At 48.2% G+C, this 18,409-nt stretch overlaps 1 protein-coding gene across 5 annotated transcripts in view; it reads right to left on the reverse strand.

Annotated features, from left to right (window-relative positions):
* Ttll11 (tubulin tyrosine ligase like 11) overlaps window positions 1-18,409 on the reverse strand; it is a 239,708-nt gene that overhangs the window by 49,672 nt on the left and 171,627 nt on the right. The window lies entirely within an intron of this gene.

Raw genomic sequence — 18,409 nt, forward strand, 5'->3', positions numbered from 1 at the left:
CAGCCTGGTTTCCCAATATGGAAAACTTCCTTTACTGTATTCATACTTCAAGAGAAGGCTCCATTCCGGAGCAGTCTGGGTTTGATTTCCAACTCCTACTTATGGGTGGTAATTGAATAATTAAGAAATATAAAAATCTCATTGAGAGCTGGCAAGAAGCCATAGGCACAGTTCAATGAACAATTTGCAAGGATGCCTGAGTTTCCCAATTCTAGGAATAGGAACAATCACATTTTCTGGCTTAACTGTTTTCTTATTTGGAACTCATACAAAAACCGATCATAGCGTCGTGATTCCTTAGTCTGCATGTTTTATTCTGAAATTATTCACATAGTCAAGAAAATTAGCAGCTAATAACTCTCAAGCATCCACCTGCAGCTCCGGATGCTCTTCTCACCTCTAGATCCACATTTCATTTCCCCTCACCCCAACTCTGCGTCCACCACCATCTGCCAGTCACCCAAGCGGGAACAGTCAAGGTAGATGCAGCTCCTCCTCGCTCCCGTGGCCAGTTCCACCTCTGTGGGCCTGAAGCCAACTCTTGCTCTGCCCTGCCTAGACCTCGTCACCTCCCACCTCCCATCGGGACCGTGGCACCAGGACCCTCCCTGGAGCCCTTCCCATTCCTTACACTATCCTCCCTGTGGGCGCCTGCCTTGCTGTGTTTGAAGCACACCTGGTAGGGCTCCTTCCCTGCTAACTCTCCTCAGGATTCCCGAGTCTCTGTTCCTCATTCTAGTGCTCAAAGCCCTTCCTGATGTCTTCTCAGGGCTCCTTGTTCCCAGGTCCCTCCTGGCCAGGCACACTGTTCCTTGAACTTGCCCCCTCCAGCCTCACCACCCATTGGCCTGGCCAAGACCGTTTCTTCTCTTTATGAAATGGCCTCATGCCCAGTGCTCCACTTCCAAGCAAGCATGCCATCAGTCCCCAGGTCGGGCCGTCTTGGTTCCTTTGTACCTGCTTTCCCCAGCTCTGGCTGCCTGGCACTTCTCTGGCACACTTTAAAAATCCACCAAAGTGTCTCCCTAACCATGCTGATGCAATCCTTCCCGCCTAGCTCCCGCCCTTGGGTGATCCCCCATCCTGCCCTGCACTGACTTCCGTGCCTGCCTCTGTATTCTGTGAGCTGACGGAAGGCCTGGGCCACGACTCATTCTTATTTCCGTAAGACCTGGCACATATTGGGTGCTTGGGGGAATGTTTTATTGAATTTGTTGAATGGGGAAAGTTTGCTTTTAACAGCAATGTGAGCCCCAAAGAAAATATCAAAGTTGTGAAGCTTCATAACCTATGAGCCCTTTTAAATGGGAAAGAAGATCAGAAGAGAAACCTTGTTTGACAGCCCAGCCCAGCTGGCCCTCTTCTCATACCGGTCTGAGAAGCCAGCCTCTGGGAAAGAGATCTCCCTCGTGTGAACAGAAAGTCAAGAAGTCCTGTCCACAGTTGCTTCCAGGTGGTCAGAGGACAGAACCAGAGTGGCATGAAGGGAACTCCCCTCAGAGTCCAACAGAGTGGAGGGCTTGGGGGAAACAAACTGCACAGAGGAGGGGCCTGATTCCCTGGGAGGCTAACATGCCCACGAGTGAGAGATTTTCCTCCAGCAAAAATGGTTTTGTCATCGTCACCTTGAACTTCAGACAGTAAATAAAAGTCAGGTGGTTACTTTTCGGATGAAATAAAGTGTTTTTTTTTCCACGAAGGTTATCGGAAGACAAATGAGAAAAAAAAAGTCACACTCTTCCTGTAAATTAGCTCTTAAATTGCTGGGTGAGTGGCAGTCACTGACAGGTAAGCACTTGGGAAGTTTTTGTTTGAGGGAAGGTTTGGAAACGTGAGGCTTGAATACACCATGTAACCATGAAAATGGCCCAGAGGACCCAGTTGCAGACTGTCCCAAATTTGTGATCTTGTTTGTCTTCTGCAACTCTGTGAGTTAGACTGTGGTTGTACTCCTGCTCCAGATGGGGAAACTGAGGCTCAGAAACCTCTTGGAGCTGTCTGAACCAGGATTATAAATCAGTTCCTCCAATCCAACACGCCTTCTATTTTATCACCCCTTTATTTTAAGCCACATCATGATTTATGTTGCAGGTTACAAAACCTTAAATGATGTTTTTTATTTTAGATGTTAAAGAGCTTTACTTTTTAGATTGTAAAAGTAATTCATGCTTTTTGTAGACATGTTGAGAAATGCATAAAGGAATCAAAATCATTTCTAATCCCACAACTCAGAGATTAACACTATCAATATTTTGATATCTTATCTATATTTATAGATGGGATAACATTATGTGTAAGTTAAATCCTTTTTGCACATTACAAGCACCTTCCCATGGCATTTACATGTTTTCATGAGCATATTTCTCCTGAACATGCAGCATTTTGTATTCAGCCTGGACCAAAATGTAATTAACCATTTGTGCTCAGTTACCGCTCACATGGACTGTCATTTGATTAAATACAGTCTAGCCATCTGTCCCCTGAGTAATATGCTCTTTCCGAAGCATCACATGTCACAGCTACATTAGCTTTGGAGATCACTCTGGCCAGGGATATCATTTTGTTGTGTAAAAACATAGACAACACAATATCCACTGTTTTAGCCACTTCGAAGTGTCCAATGCAGTGGTGTTTAGTAGATTTACAGTATCGTGTAACCACCATCACTATCTAGTTCCAGGACATTTTCACAACGATGTCATTTTAGAGAAGAACTTTAAACCCAGGTGGACAGGGACACCCGCAGCAGTGGTCATTTAATCAGCACATGGTCCAGGGTGGTGACTTAGCATGGGCTGCCGTGGTGATGGGGACCCTCACCACCTCCATGCTGAACAGGTTTTCCTGACAGTGTGCCAGAGGATGTCCCCTCAGGAGTCCGCCTGTGTCCCATCCTACCCTGGAGCTGACAGAATGAGTTTGTTTCCTCTTCTACCCTGTAGCATTTCACATTTCTTTCAAGGGTTTCTGTGTCTACTGAGGGCTACCAGTCCCCACCCTTCCTGAATCTCAATTAATAACCCCAGGACAAAAAGATGGCCACAGATGTCACGCTCCTGGATTCCAAACCACACTTCACAGGGAAGTGTTTTTATTCAACTGGAAGAATGCACTAAAGACATAGCTGATATATAAGAGGAAATAAAACAATGAGAAATGGTCTCTTTGCTGGAGATAATTGCAATTATCACATTGAGATCCAAGCCATCACAAATACTGAAAATCCTGTTTTTACTTAATAGCATTTTAATGGAAATGTCAGGCTTATGAAATAAAAGTGACTGGTAAAGAAAATATAAATCAAGCTTACTAGTCCTTTGGGATCGTTTTTTAAAAATTGAATTTGGTATATCCTCGAATCATTAAAATAGGGGAAAGAATCCTGGGATGTTTTATCTGTTATTATTTTTCAAATAAAATGGAATTCTTTTTTTCATTAAAACTCTTGTGAAAAACCACCGATCTCTATTTTGCCTGGAAAGCTTACTGTTAAAAATTGCCACCATTTATTGGGACCTACTATATGTCACACATATTGTGCCGAGCTGTTTACCTCTATGCTAATTGGCTTCTCATGATGGTCCTATGAGATAGGTGGAAATGATTCCCATTTTGCAGATTAGGAATCCGAGGTAAAACAAGGGTAAACACTTGCCCAAACTCACACGACCAGTCATGGGCTCAGGATTTGTGGTTGGGACTCTCTAACTCCATGCCCCTCTTAGGCCCCTCTATCAGTTTACCATATCATTCTTATACTATTTGATTTAAATCAAACCAAATCTTTCTTATGTATGAACCATATGCTTTCCCAGAAATTAACAAAGTCAGGAGGTAGATACGGATATGATGAGGTCAAATTCTAGCTTCAGAGGGTTTGCTTGAATTCTCTCTTAACAGAAATAATGTCCATCTCCGTGCCATCAATCATTTACGTAGGCATGAAAATATTCCCAAGCACTCCCACATCCCCAGGGTCTCTGGGTGACGTGGACAGAGTCCCTGCCACCCAGAAGCATGTGACCAGGCACAGGGGGACGAGCACCTACTCAGAGATGACTTGGTAGAGACACGACGAGGCAGCCAGCTCTTAGTCTCGTCTTTCAGGGAAATGCAGCTTGGCTTGGTGGTGCCGGGATGAGGACGTGGTAGATTTCGAGGAGTGGCAAGATCTGAACTGTGAGGAAGATGCCAGAGGAGAGTGGGAGAGTGGGCCATTTGGAAGCTGATGGAATAGTCTAGATCAACCATTTGGAAGGTGTGGTCGCTGGACCAACTGAATCAGCTCCTCCTGAGACACTGTTGGACATGTAACTGGTGGGAATCAGCCCAGACTTACAGATTTAGCACCTGGGAGTGGGCGGGGCAACCTATTCCAGCAAGCCCTGCGTGTAGCTCTGCGCAGGCTGGAGTCGAAGAATCTCTGGTCTAGGTGAAAGGAGAAGACACCTGAACTAGGGCACCTGCGCTGGCGTAGAGCCAGGGAGCTGACGCGGGAGACACTTCATATACAGATTTGGCAGCCTGGGCTGGAATGCAGGGATGAAAAGGCAGAGAACACCCTGGATTGTGCTCCTGCAATTCTGTGGCTGGGCAGGACAGCCTGGTGGGCAGTGTTGCCTCGTGGCAGAGAAAGGTAAGCAGGCCCCTTCCCCTGCTATGTGGCCAAGATGTGTCCTTCTGTCACTCGATTTCGAATGTGCATGTTTCTTGTTGGCATTCCTGAAAGAAAATGCTAACCATGCGCCAAAGAAGTCCCTTAAATTAGGCCTGCAGCTAATTTAAAGAGTTGGAGGACGAAGTCACTAAAAATAAACGTAAGTACCATGTAGCCAAGCTCTGTCACTTGATAAATCTCTGCCGCGACAGAGGCGCCATTTGCTTGATGGGTGATGCTTTGCAATTTAAGGAAAAGGCGACAGACTACAAAACGAGAGGCCAGAGTTACCAAAGCAGGGAGAGAAGGACTTGAGAGGAACCGCCGTCTGACAGTCACATCCCTCAAAGCCCCAGACGATGCTGGGTGTGTTCCCACTTGTTCTTTGCGCAGTTGCCCTGCCTGCCCCGGACGCTCATCTGGCCTCACTAGACCACTTTTCCTTAGCCCAGTGTAATGACAATGGCAACATAGCCCAATGGGGGCAGGTTGGCTGGCACTTAAGTGTGTGCCAGGACTGCAGCTAAAGTGGCATCCTGATACAGCCCTGTGGAGGAGGGGTTAGTAGCATTTCCATTTCATAGATGAGGAAACCAATGCAAAGGAGACAGACCCACACGTTGTGGATCTAGGATAGAAACCCAGGCAGGTAGGCTCCAGGGTCCTTGTGTCTAACCACTGCATGATACGGATTCCTCACACAGGGAGCCCAGGCACTGAGTACCTTGAGAGTTAGCTAGGTTACTTGTAACATCTCATTTTGGTCCTGGCCAAATGAGGTATTATACGTTGAGCATTGCTAATCTAAAAATCCAAAATGAGAAGAAGTGTTCCAAAATCCACAACTTTTTGTGTTTGGATATAATGCTACAAGTGGAAAATTCCAAACCTTGCAACTATTTCATGCACAAAACTACTTAAAATATGGTATAAAATTTCCTTCAGGCTATGTGTGTAAGATGTATGTGAAACATAAATGGATTTTGTGTTTAGACTCGGGTCCCATTCCCAAGTATCTCATTAAGCATATGCAAATATTCCAAAATCTGAAAAAGAATTTGAAACCCAAAACGTGTCTGGTTTTCAAGTATTTTGCATAAGGAATATTCAACCTGTGCAAATGACCCCATTTTACTGATGAGAAAAATTATTCTGGAGAGGTTAACCTACTTTCCAAAGGTCACTCAGCTATTAAATTGGAACCCAGATCCGTTTGAGTTCAAAGTCTTGGTGCTTTCCACTCTATTACCTCAACTTGCAACTTTGTGCCTCCCAAGTTGCATAATTACAACTTCTCTGAACTCATTTTTTCCTTCCTCACAGTCATGGAGAGAAGTCTCTTACTCTGTGGGGTGGTACCAAGCTGGGAGGGAGAAAGGAGGGGTTCTCTTGTAGACCATGCCCAACACAAAGTGGTAGCATTTTTAGGATCAAAAATATAGCCTTTTGATAAGAGTACCAAGCTCCACCGGCAAGGGGGGCTTGTAAGTGACCTCGCGGTGGCTTCCTGGGAGGGTCCAGTGTGCTCATCTGGATGGGCTGTTCTGTTTTGTTTGCCAAACAAAATCAATCTGTTACTTTACAGTGAGGGGTTCACATGAATCGCTGACATGGAATGTTTGTGGAATGCAAATTAGCAAAGGACCCCATGGCAACAGCAGCCGAGCGGCCTCTGTCCTTGCTCAGAGAGGGATTTCAGGACACGGGCTTGGCTTGGGGTTGCTATGTGAGCATCTTACCGTGAGGCCAGACAATGAAGTAGTGAAAGGACAAACAGGAGGACATATTCTAATGCCCCAGCTCCCACAGACCCAGAACTAGTGCCATTTCAGAGCTGGAGGGTCCTCGAGGGTCATGGGGCCCAGCCCTCTCATTTTACGGATGAAGGAACTGACAGCTCATTTTAAAAGACCTCCCAGTGCGCTTCTTTCGGACAGGACGCTCTCTGCCCAGCGTCTTAGCACACAGCAAGTGTCTTTCCTGCTGTCCCTTTTGCTCACTGTGGCGCAGAGCAAGGAACATTCTGTGCCTGCAGGCCAGGGAGGGACCCTGCTGGGTGGCTTCTCCCGACTGCCACCCAGGAGCTCCAGCTGGCTCAGTGCACGGGCTCCGGAGTGGTAAATCAAGGCATGGTTGGAATCCCAGCTCTGCTACTTGCTGTCTCGCTTTTCACTGGAACACAGAGAACGGTTCTTCAAACTACGAGCCGTCTTGCTCCTGTTGCCGGGCACAGTGGAGGAGGTTCCAGCCTCTCGATGTGGTGTGCTGTGGTGGCCACCTGCCTCCTCCTCTGTGTTCCACACGCTCCCTCCTGTCGTAAACACGCTTTCCCGAACATGCCACAGGAAAAGTGTGCATCCTTCAAATCTCTTGGGAGTTCGTGTCACCTTTTCCAAGAGCTTCCTATCTTTTTTGGAGCAGAATCAAGGGCCCCTTTGTGTACAGCTCCCCACTCTTGTGCATCTTCATCTCCATCATCATCGTCAAGAAACTAAGACCTTGATCCACGTCCTGCACTATGCAAAGCCCACAGGAAACATTATTTTCTTCATAGTAGTTATAACACTCGTCCGTAAATGGCTATTTGTGTAACTGTCTGTGAAGTGCCTGTTTCTTTCATTAGATAGAAAGTTCCAGAAGGGCAAGCACCACTATTGCTCGATTTAAGACTATACCCGGAGCCTCAACACAGCTTCCTTGTCAAAATATCTGACAAGGAAAAGAGTCATTGTTTTTATGAGCTCTCACAACAGTCCAAAGAATTAGACGCAATTATTCATTTACATTCATTTACATCTGGGAAAACTCAAGCTCAGAGAGGGCAACTCCCCGAGGAGGCTGGGTTTGGACCCAGGTGCCCTGTTTTCAGAGGCCACCTCTTTAACCCCTACACTGCCACACGTCCCTTCACTTCTGCTTGACAGGATAGAATCTTCTTCTTCTTTTTCTCTCTCAGTGGCTGGGAAGAGCCTGTCTCTACTCTGGGAGAACAAAGATTTTCCTAGTGGCAACAGCAAGAGGCTCCGTGACAATTGTAATCAGCGGTTGTATTAGCCTGCTTTACCACCTCCAAAATTAGCAGAAAAGGCCAACTTGAGCTCTCTTTGTAAAGCTCTGCTAATGAAGGGATCCTTTTAATTACACACTCAGCACATGTCTGCAACACAAAACACTTCAGTGTTTAAACACAGTTCTGCACCAAAGTATATGGCTGCGTCGGTGCAGGCGATGGGGGCGGGGACCCATGGGCAGAAGTTATCCTCGGCCTAGATTGTAATTTCTTCTTGGCATCCAATTTCATCTAAACCCAGTTCATTTTTTTTATAGTAATCCTAATTCTCTTTTGTAGGCTACGTACCCAATGTTCTATGTGATAATAATTCACGGGAACAAGAATAATAGTCACCCTGGATCCACCCTTTATTAACTGTATGGCCATGGTGGAAGCCTTATTGCTCAGCCTCAGTTTCCCTTCGTGAAATGGAGATAGACAATAGAATCCACCTCACAGAGGGATTTCACAGGATGATATAAGCAAGGGGTCAGCTTCCTGGCTAAAACATAGTACCCGTGAAAGAAAAGGTAGCTGTCACTACTGGTTGGACACATTCATTGAGGGTCCACTCTGACATCAGGGGCAGCTGTAGCCCACTACCTCCAGGAAGAATTCACTGTCCCCTCCAGCCCATAAATTTTTTTTTCCTCAAAGAACTTTGGTCCTAAAAAAACTAGTTTAAAAAAAATATATATTAGCTGATATATTAGGCATGCATATTAGCAACCAGGTCCGGGGAGAAAGTCTAACTTTTTCCTTTATGTCATTTGAATTCCCCTAACATACAGTTGTTGTCAAAATCCATTACAGTATTTAATTTCTCTTGTCACTGCACAAGTCCCCGAGCAGGTATCCCAGCTGCGTGCAGTGGTGTTTCTCACTGAAGTACTAAATGTTTAGTTACTGTGGTATGTTTTTAGATGATGTCTCCCTGGTGGCTCTGGACTCCGTGAGTTCAAGTAGAAGGTCAAGGCAGGGTGGCAGAGCAGCAAGAGTTAGAGGGATTACGAATCACGCAGGCCTGGGTTTTGGTTTTCATACTGTCAGTTACCATCTGAGTGACCTTGGGGAGGTACTTAACCTCTCTGGGCATTAGTTTCCTCATTGGCAAAGTGGTGCCGATGCCAAACCCACAGGGTTTTGGCAAGCACTAAAGGGAACCCAGATGCAGCACTGGCTCTTTACAGTCTCAGAGAGGTGGAGACCGGGGCAAGAGGCTGATGCCCTCACCGCTCCCTTCCTGAGGGACACTTAAGGAGCAGCATGACAGTGGCCAGATCCGCTGTGCCTTGATTCCTTTTTTCCCCCTCAGTAACTTCCCTAGCATCCATTCAAATAAGCAAGGGGTCAAATAAATTCACACCCACATTTGACCAAATTCCCTGGTCCAGATTTCCATGCCAATGGGACTGGTGGACCTTGCCCCTACCAGAGAAAGGAGAAGAGCCCACCCCTCCGTTTCCCTACTAATAAGCAGGAGCCAAGTCAGAGCTGCGTCTTGCTTGGTTGTCATGGCAATGCCTACTGACCTACCCCATCCTGCCAGACACACGGCCTGTGTGGGAGGCAAGGCGGGGGCGTGGGAGGTGGCAGCGCAGGACGAGGCAGCCAGGTGCTCCACAGGTTCACGAGAGGAGCATCTCACCTGTGTTTACAAAACAACCCACCAGCACTGGCGAAAGGACTCCCCGAGCGGGATGCAGGAATTCATTTTTATTGTTCGGGTGATGATGAACAGATTCACAGCCCATCGTGAAGGCCAGTTCTAACCCAGAGAATGAGCAGTTACTTCCTCATCCATGACACTCAGAGTCCGGTGAGGTCCACTGTGCCTCTCCAGGGGTGCTTGGCATCTGGGGAGACCTGGCTGTGGCTCTGCGAACACTGCAGAGCAACCTCCCACCCGTCATCTGTCGCCATCCCAACAGCAGCTGCAGAAGCAAAAGGCAGTGTTCCCATTTTGCAGGCAAAGAATTTGAGTGCTCTGAGCAGGAGTCAATAAACATGGAAGCTTACTTCGGTTATTTTCAAGTGTGCTCTCTGTCCCCAAAGGCCTTCACCTGGGACAGCACTGGCATTTTCTCCAACAGGTTCTTATCTTTCCTTCACTCTTCAGCTCTCTGTAGCTTTTAAAAGTCACCTTCTAAGTCCAACACCTGCCAGACAAATTTATCCAGATGTCCCACTTGCATCTCAGTGAGCTCAACATTCCAAGTTGAACACAATTTGTCCCCTGGAACCTGCTTCTTGCTGTTTCCATGTTGTTCTTGGCAACGTCATCCTTCTAGCCAGCCAAGCTCAAAACCCTGAAGTCAGCTCTGGCTTCTTCCCCTTCTTCACTCTGGTTTCTGGAGATTGCTCAGAAACCTCCACTGTTCCACTCAGAGGCTCAGATTCAAGTATTCTGGGGAGTCTGAACAAGTGGGAAGTGGCCAGCAAGTGGCCATGAGGACATGGGGCCTGGGCTCCTGCTGATGGCAACGCCTGCCTCCTTGGCGCATTCTCTCTCTGGATACTGACAGCCCCCGAGGTTATCACTATTCCTAGTGTGATTCCCATCTTCCATACAAGACACTTTCCTTATGAGACCTAAGAGGGGTGACATGCTCTGTCCAAGGTCATCCAGCTTAGAAATGGCAAAGACAGATTGTGAGTCTGGACTGGTCTGACTGGAGAGCAAGCGCTCACAGCCAGGACGCAGAACTCCTTCCCACCCAGTCCTGAGTTTGCTGAGAGCAGGGGCCCTTCTTTGTATCTCGGCACAGCGACAGCAGGTCCGCCTCACGGTGTCTGATGAGAGTGGCTGGACGGAGAGTTCATGGGAAGTGTTAGCTCAGAGCCAGCCAGCCTGAATTCCACGCCCCCTGAGACCCTTCTCTCTGCATGACCTTGGAGAAACAACCAGATAACAGCTAGGAGTGGGCTGAGTAGTGCCCCCGCCCACGCAAGCCTTAATCCCCAGACCTGTGAGTGTGACCTTATCTGAAAAGGGTCTTGGTGGATGTAATCAAGTTAAGAATCTTGAGATCATCCTGGATTTAGAGAGGGGCCTAAATCCAGTGACAGGTGTCCTCATAGAAGAGAAAGCCAGAGGGAGAAAAGGGCCATGTGAAGACAGAGACGGGTTGATTGATGCGTCACAAGCCAAGGAACAAATTGGAGCCACCAAAAGCTGGAGGAAGGATTCTCCCCAACAGAATCAGCGGGGAGTGTGGCCCTGTCCTTATCTTGCTTTCAGACTCTGGCCTCCAGAACTATGAGAAAATACATTTCTATGGCTTTCATAGAAATGCCTAATGACTTGTTATGGCAGCCTTAGGAAATTAATACAAGGTCTCAGTTTCCTCATCTCTGAAATGGGTAACCTCTGGGCCTTGCTCTGAGACAGCATAAGGGAAATCCATTAGATAGAGCCGGGTATACAGTAAGCCCTCAAAGAAAGAGAGTTGAACAGAACTAAAAGATTCTGAGTTGATTCCTTGAAATTCTCCCTGGGGCACACCTGGCCGACTGCCTCTGTCTGTACTCTCAGACTTGTCAACTGTTTAACTTCAGAACTGGCGTGCCAGAAGGAGGAGCCACAGGGAATATCTCCTCTGAGCCCAGATGCAGGGACGAGCGGGCGGCCAGCAGAGACGTTTGTGTCCTTGCGAGGCTGGCCACTAAACTCGGGCCCATCTCCAGCCCCGAGATGATGAGCCCGTCACTGGGGGTTTCACAAAACATCTGTTTCAGGAACAAGCCTGTTGTTTCAGGCAGCTCTGGAGATAATAGTGAGCTTCTCCTGTACGCAGCCGCGACATGCTCACAGAAGCCAGGCATTTCTAAATGGGACCAATTTCTGAAGTGGCCGAAGCCCATCAAACTCTTCAAGAGCACATATTGCAGGTGGGAGGCCCAAGCAGTTTCCTTTGTGGCTGCAGACCTGCAGTGACAGTCCCCCTAGCTTACAGGGAGCGATCGGGGTGGCTGGGGATAGGGGTAGCGCTTTCTCTGAAATTGGTCCCTCTAAAGGTTATGCTTAATTCTGTAAGGAAGTCAGGTCCCCAGGCTTCATGCATATGGATGGCAGCCATGGTTGAATGATAACCTGCTATTTCTCTGCCCCACGTTAATCGACTTTGGTTGGCTACTGAGTATTTGACTAGGAAACGCTATGCTAGCGCACATACCAATGATCCCCAGGATCCAAACACAGCTTTGTGCTGGATTTGACTCAATTCCGGTCTGAGATAAGAAAGCACGAGTGAACAGTCCCATGTGAGATGAGCAGACCGTGCCTTGGCATGAGATAGAGAGAGAGCCAGAAGGCAGATCCAACAGAGGAGAGAGCTGGGACACTTTCCTTATAGTACTCTCGCTGTCCTGGGGGGAGGGGACACCCAAACCCGTGAATCAGGAAGCTCCTGAAGAAAAAAAGCTGAAGGTTCCTGCCCCTTGGGCATCCACACGGAGCCCAGGTCTGTCTGCTTTCACAGGGTACTCTCTGCTCCCGGGCAGCTATCTGCCCTGCTCCTTGGGACTCAGGTCTGAGCTGCTCAGGGGCACCAGGAAGCCCTGGTCCCACAGTGGGGGTCTGAGTGGGTCATACTTTCTGGAGCTTAGCTCCCCATTAGCCTGCAGCTGCCCTGGTTGGGGAAGCTCTGCCATTTATTTTGAGTGTCATCCAGGGGGTCACTGGCCTGTAGCCCTTGCCTCAGTCCCCCCTGGAATTCTTTGCGTTCTGGACTCTGCCTGGCCCCAGAACCCTCACTGTCTCTAGCAGTCTGTCGCTAGGGCCCCGTGGACCAAGGGGTCGAGCCCATCTTGGCTGATAGAGAAGTTCTGGAAGCCAAGTCTGCAGAGTACATCAGGCTGAGTCTATGGTCCATCTTGCCTCAGTTCTCCCATGCTCCATACCTGCTCCCAGAAACAGACCAATGGGACCAGAGGATCCACACATTCAAAAAGAAAACAGTTTCAGGTTATAGAGACTGGCAAGTTCAAGGGCTTCATTTCGTCTGTGGACAAGGAGTGAGCTCTGGAGATGGGATGTGATTTGTCCAAGGGGTCCTAGTTGAGTTTTAGGACCCAGGAAGACCCCAGGATTCCCAACTCCTGTACTGTGTGCTGAGAAAAAGTCTTGAGGTGTCTGGTTCTAGGCCAACAGCAGCCCTTTGCAGAGAGGGCCTGGTTAGATTTATCTCTGACACCTGGCAGCAGCACAGGCTTGGCCCAGGACAGTGGCTCGGTAAACATCTCGTGGACCTGAGTGAATCAGTCTCTTTTGTAAAATAAGTCAGACATGGACATATCACTGAAGCCAGCACAGAGGTCTGATTTCAGGATTCTGCGAACAGCTTACCTACCAGCAAGTGCTGTTTCTGCCTGTAAAATGGCGTGGGAGTAGAGAAGGAAGTAGGTGAGGATATCGTGTCACTGTGTTCATTTTCTCCTTGCATGACCGAGACCCTGTGTCCACAGAACAATAGCAGATATTTACCAGCGCTGTGGCATGCAGGCCCCGCCCCTAGGGCCCTGGCACACTGGTTCTGTCAATTTTGATCCTCAACCCCGCCAGGCAGGATTTACCAGCCCTTCTTTGTAGGTGGAAACTGAGGCACAGGCCGTGAAGGGGCTTGCCCAAGCTCACATAGTTCAAAGGTGCTGCAGCCTCGATTTCAAGTGCTTTGCCTGAGCCGCTTGTTCTGGCGTGAGAAGAGGAGAAAGAACTAACATGTCTCAAGGGTTTGCTTCGTGCCAGGCACGGGAGGGACAGGGATGGTTTTCCTCCTCTCCAGCCCTGTGAGGCTTCGCAGGGAAGCAAATAGACCTAGTAAGTTTCCTAGGTGATCCAAAGCCAGGTAGAGACAGAGAGGGCCCAGAAGAAGGGGCAAAACACGGAGAGCTCTGGAGCCTGGCTGGACTTGCCATCTGGCTGACTTGGGTCACTTGCTTAGAAATTTCAAAAAAATTTTGATAATCCAGGGGCTGAGGATGTAACTCAGTGGTTGAGCACTTGTCTAGCAGCCATGAGGCCATGGGTTTGATCCCAGACCCACAAAAAATAAACAGAATAACACAAGGTAAAAATAAAACCGATAAACTATGCACAACATAAAATCTATCATTTCACCTTTTTGAAGAGTGGGATTCAGGGGCATCAGGTACATTCGTGGTCGTGTGGCCGTCACCATCAACCAGCCCCAGAACTTTTCCATCTTCCCATATGGAACCCCTCCCCCTGTTAACACTAGCTCCTGTTCCTCCATCAGTTCCTGTAGCCACCATCCTCCCTTCTGACCCTAAGGCCTGGCTGCTCCAGATGCTCAAGTGGAGTCAGAGTTTGGTCTTTAGTGTCTGACTCACTCCACTTAGCATAAAACCTAAGCCTCCAGCCTTGTCCCCTGATTCCAAGGAGGGACTTGCCAACGCCCCCATCCCCCTTGCCTCCTGCAGTGTCTGGGCCAGAAACCAGAGAGAAGAGATCGTTCTCTCTCCTCTCACAGGGACTGAGTCGCCAAGCTCTGTTCCTCCTGTTACCTAGTTCACCTGGGTCTCTGCCATCACCTGTCACCTCGCTGCAAGTCTCATGGCTTCTAATGTCCCCTTCTAACTCGTCATGCATGTCACAACCCAAGAGCAGATCTGACCTTGTCACTCTCAGCCTCCCCTATCCCTGGCACATTCCCTCATTTCTTTCAAGTATTTGGCCAGATGTCCTGTTCTCAGGCCACCCCTGAGCATTCTGTCAACAGTGGCAAACCGCACTCCCCCGAATTCCAGAGGCTACTCTTGTTCCGGTTTTCTCTGCAGCACTCATTACCATGTATCATAGCAAAGTCGTCCCTCTGGACCTGTGAGGGACTGGTTCCAGGACCCCCCATGGGTGCCAAAGTCCTTGGAAGCTCAAGTCCCTTACATAAAGCAGCATGATGCTTGCATACAACCTGCACAATCCTCCCGTGTTCTTTAAGTCATCTCTAATACTTATGCAAACGTTACCTAAATAGCTGCTATACAGATAGGTTAGGAAGTAATGACAAGAAAACCAGTCCGTGCACGTGCCGTACAGATGTCCACCCTGCCCCCTGTAGTTTTGTTCTGTGGCTTGTTCTGTGGTCTGTGATGCAGACCCTGGGAATAGGGCGGCTGTACAGATTTTAGGCATTTGTTTTGTTTATGTCCATCTTCTGCCCTCTCACCCTCCAATGCCCTCCCTAATGTCAGTTCCCCAAGGCAGGGATTTTACAAGTGTTCCCTGGGGGTGCCCAGTCCTAGCACACAGTGAGCACTCAATAAATATGGGTTGAGCTCAAGTGCACACCAACGACTGGCTCCCCTGCCTGTAGGACAAAGCCTCAGCTCTGGCCTGGCTGAGCCTTCCCTTGCTCTGGTTCTGGGTCCTTCTCCAGCCTCACCTTCTACCACATTCCCATTTAGGCTCCAACCAGATTATTCGGATTGCCAAGTTCACTACCCCTGGGCCTCGGCACACGCTGGGCCTCTGCCTGGATACCATTCCTCCCACTATGCTCCTCCCTTCTGCTGGTTCGGGTGGCTTCCTTTGGTAGACTCCCATGATACCTGTTTTTGCCCCTTTTGAGTTTTTTTTTTCTTCACACTAGATTACAAATGCCCCTTTCTAGACATTTCTTGGCTGTCATCTCCACCGGGGCAGGATGATCTTGCTGGATCTCAGCTCCTTGGTGCCTGCACTGAACATACTGTACATGCACAGAAAATTTCTATGGAAAAATGAGTGAACCTTATGAGTCTCAGCTGCTTTACCTTAAAACAATGGCAATGCTGCTCCTGCAGGGTGGCAGGAAGACTAGAGATAACACACAACATGTGTGACCCCTGCCACCGTGCCCGGCTCAGCGCAGGCACAACACCTAGTGGTCTGTGTTGACACTCAGGTGCAATGGAGGGATGGCGGAGGAGCTGTTTCCTTTGTTCTAAACCCATCGACTGAAATCCTTCTGTCATCAGTCAACTCTGGGGGCCACGCCCGTCAGCATCAGCAATAAAAAGACTTCCTGTCCTTTCCTGTCCTATTCATCACATTTTTGGCAGCCTGCCCACTGACTACAAAAAACGTCCAAGTCCAGTCTCTTCCCAGAATTGACTATATTTATAATCATCATGTCATGGGATTGAGAACATCCAGGGACCTTGGGGATGAGCTTTCCTGATCCCTCATTTTATCCCTAAGGACATAGGTTCAGAGAGGTTGACTGACTTGCTCAGGTTACACAGCTAGTTAGCAATTTCACTTTGTCTTTCCTTGATGCATAATTTCAATTCTCTCTGGTTGAGCCTGTTGGACCCTAAAGGATTTCAGGGTTTAGTCTAAAACTCTCTTGGGCTAAATCCTGACCATTAGCATCACCATACAAATAGTTGAAGATGGAGAGACACCTTCTAGATGTGACCCTTAATTCTCCTGTTCTCACTGACACCTGAATGAATAGTCTGCTATCGGCCGGGCGGGGTGGGGCGGTGGCCATGCCTCGCCACAGTCACTGCCATGCCCCATGGAGGAGGAGCGAATATTTCTGCCTGCCCTAAAGTGGGGTCCCCTTGGCCGTGGGCACAGGGGGCTTTGTGGGCTGCTCTGAGTGGGGAAGTCAGTACAGGAGCAATGCAGGGCCTGGAGCCCAGGGAAACTGTAGAGGGATCCAAGGAGTCAAGTGAGGGGTGGCCTTGCTGGAAGGGGACCCAGAACTTGCTCCTACTGGGAAGAGAGCTGTGAGTCATCAGCCACTTCCAGCAGACTAATTCACAACCTCTGGTCCCAGAGGAAATCATTACTCCTAATTATTATTATTAGGCATAATGACTAATTAGTAAAAATAGCTACCATTTACTGAGTGCCAACTTAAGCCTGCCTCTTAGTGCATATTATTTCTTTTTTTCCTGTTTTACACTCTAAAGCTTATTCTCTATTTTCCTAATTATAAAGTCAATATGTGTTCATGAAAAAAAATATTTAAAGGTGCCAAAAGGCAGAAAGGGGAGCAAAAATCACCATTTGGTTCATAGGGAAACATTGTTACAGCCATTATTAACATATTGATATTTTCTTTCTAGAATTTCCTGTCTCTCCTTGTTAGTGTGTGTGCATGTAGTATGTGAGATTTAACACAGTTGTGATCACACCTGTATGAAACTCTCACAATGACCCTAGGAGTTGGGCATTATTATCTCCATTTTACAGATAAGGAACCTGAGGCTCAGAGAGGGCAAAGTCACACAGCAGGTGAATGGCTGGACAGAGTCTCAGGTCAGGCCCTTCTGTTGAGACACATCCTTTACGCACTGTGCCATGTTCCTTCCCGCTCAGCAAGGCTGAACTGGGGATGGTTTTGATTACATCTCTACTTCTGCCGCCCTGTGCCTCTGCTCAGGCCTGCTGGCCTGCACCCTGCTGAGCGATGCATAAAGGAGACGAAGGTTATCCCAGCTACATCTACTCCAGTACTGGCCAGTACCTGACTATGGGAAGCCTCGAAAGCTTAAGCTTCAATGAAGATATTCTGTCAGAAACTGGTGAGAATCTGTATTTTCTGTCCATATAGATATCTGGAAAGCTGAAATCAGAAAGCATAATGAACCGCTGTTTTTTTTTTTTTTTTGTTTGTTTGTTTTTTGCAAACTGTTTTGTACAAGACAGATACAAGTTAAGTTCTACAGAAGGGCGGCTGGAAGACTGACTGCCTGTGGCTGACCTGCAAAATCTAGGAAGGGCTGGGGCACAATGAACCACCCCTGTGGGAGCGCAGAGGAGACTCAAGAGTCAGAGTCTTGTCCAATGTTTGAACAAGCCATAGGAACTAAGCATCTTTACATTGGCACCAATCAGATCAGCAGGTGACACTGCCTGTATGACAAGCACTGGGCACGAGGGATATAAAAGAAATAAGACAGTGTCCTGATGGCAAGGAGCTTATGGAATAAAGCAGAGAGATTCCTAAAAGGGAAGTTATATAGGATGGGATGTAATGAGGGGTGAGACAGCCACAAAACCTTAAAAAAATAAAACAAACCCCAGGAGGTTGGATCCCTAAAACCTTAAGATGGAAGAATTCATGGTTGAGAAGAAAGAGCAGAGCCAGGTAGAAGACCAAGGTCAGGAACAAAGTGTTTAAAGTCTTTACTACGGTCCTGCATTCATCGAAACAAAATAATAAAGATGAAAGACTAAATAAAGATATGGCTTATCTTCAGCTTATAAATCGTAAGTTTAGTAACAGTAGGTTGGTCACTTTGCTCCCTGGACAGTGTTTAGGCCCTTTCTCTTTTGCAGTTTGATCAAGCTGTCTGGAAAATGTTTTGCTTTGTTGCAGATAATGTGCACAAGGAAGCATGTGGGTGCGTGCGTGGCGCTTCACCACACATCTCCACTGAACCATCAGGGGTTATTAAAATCTGGGTCCAGACCTTATCAGAGACCCAGAGGGCAGGGAATACTGGGAGAGAAGGGAATGCTGGGAGTGCAGGGGGAGCGGGGAATGCTGGGAGTGCAGGGGGAGCGGGGAATGCTGGGAGGGGGGGCATGCTGGGAGTGCAGGGGGAGCAGGGAATGCTGGGAGTGCAGGGGGAGCGGGGAATGCTGGGAGTGCAGGGGGAGCAGGGAATGCTGGGAGTTCGCCTGCTTGTCAGTGCTGCACAGAGACGTTCTTCCTCCCATGCCTACCACACTCACCTGCCCC

This window comes from Marmota monax, unplaced genomic scaffold (assembly GCF_021218885.2).
Source record: "Marmota monax isolate L192 unplaced genomic scaffold, Marmota_monax_Labrador192_F-V1.1 WCK01_AAM20220418_F8-fsc00020, whole genome shotgun sequence".
Taxonomy (NCBI): domain Eukaryota; kingdom Metazoa; phylum Chordata; class Mammalia; order Rodentia; family Sciuridae; genus Marmota; species Marmota monax.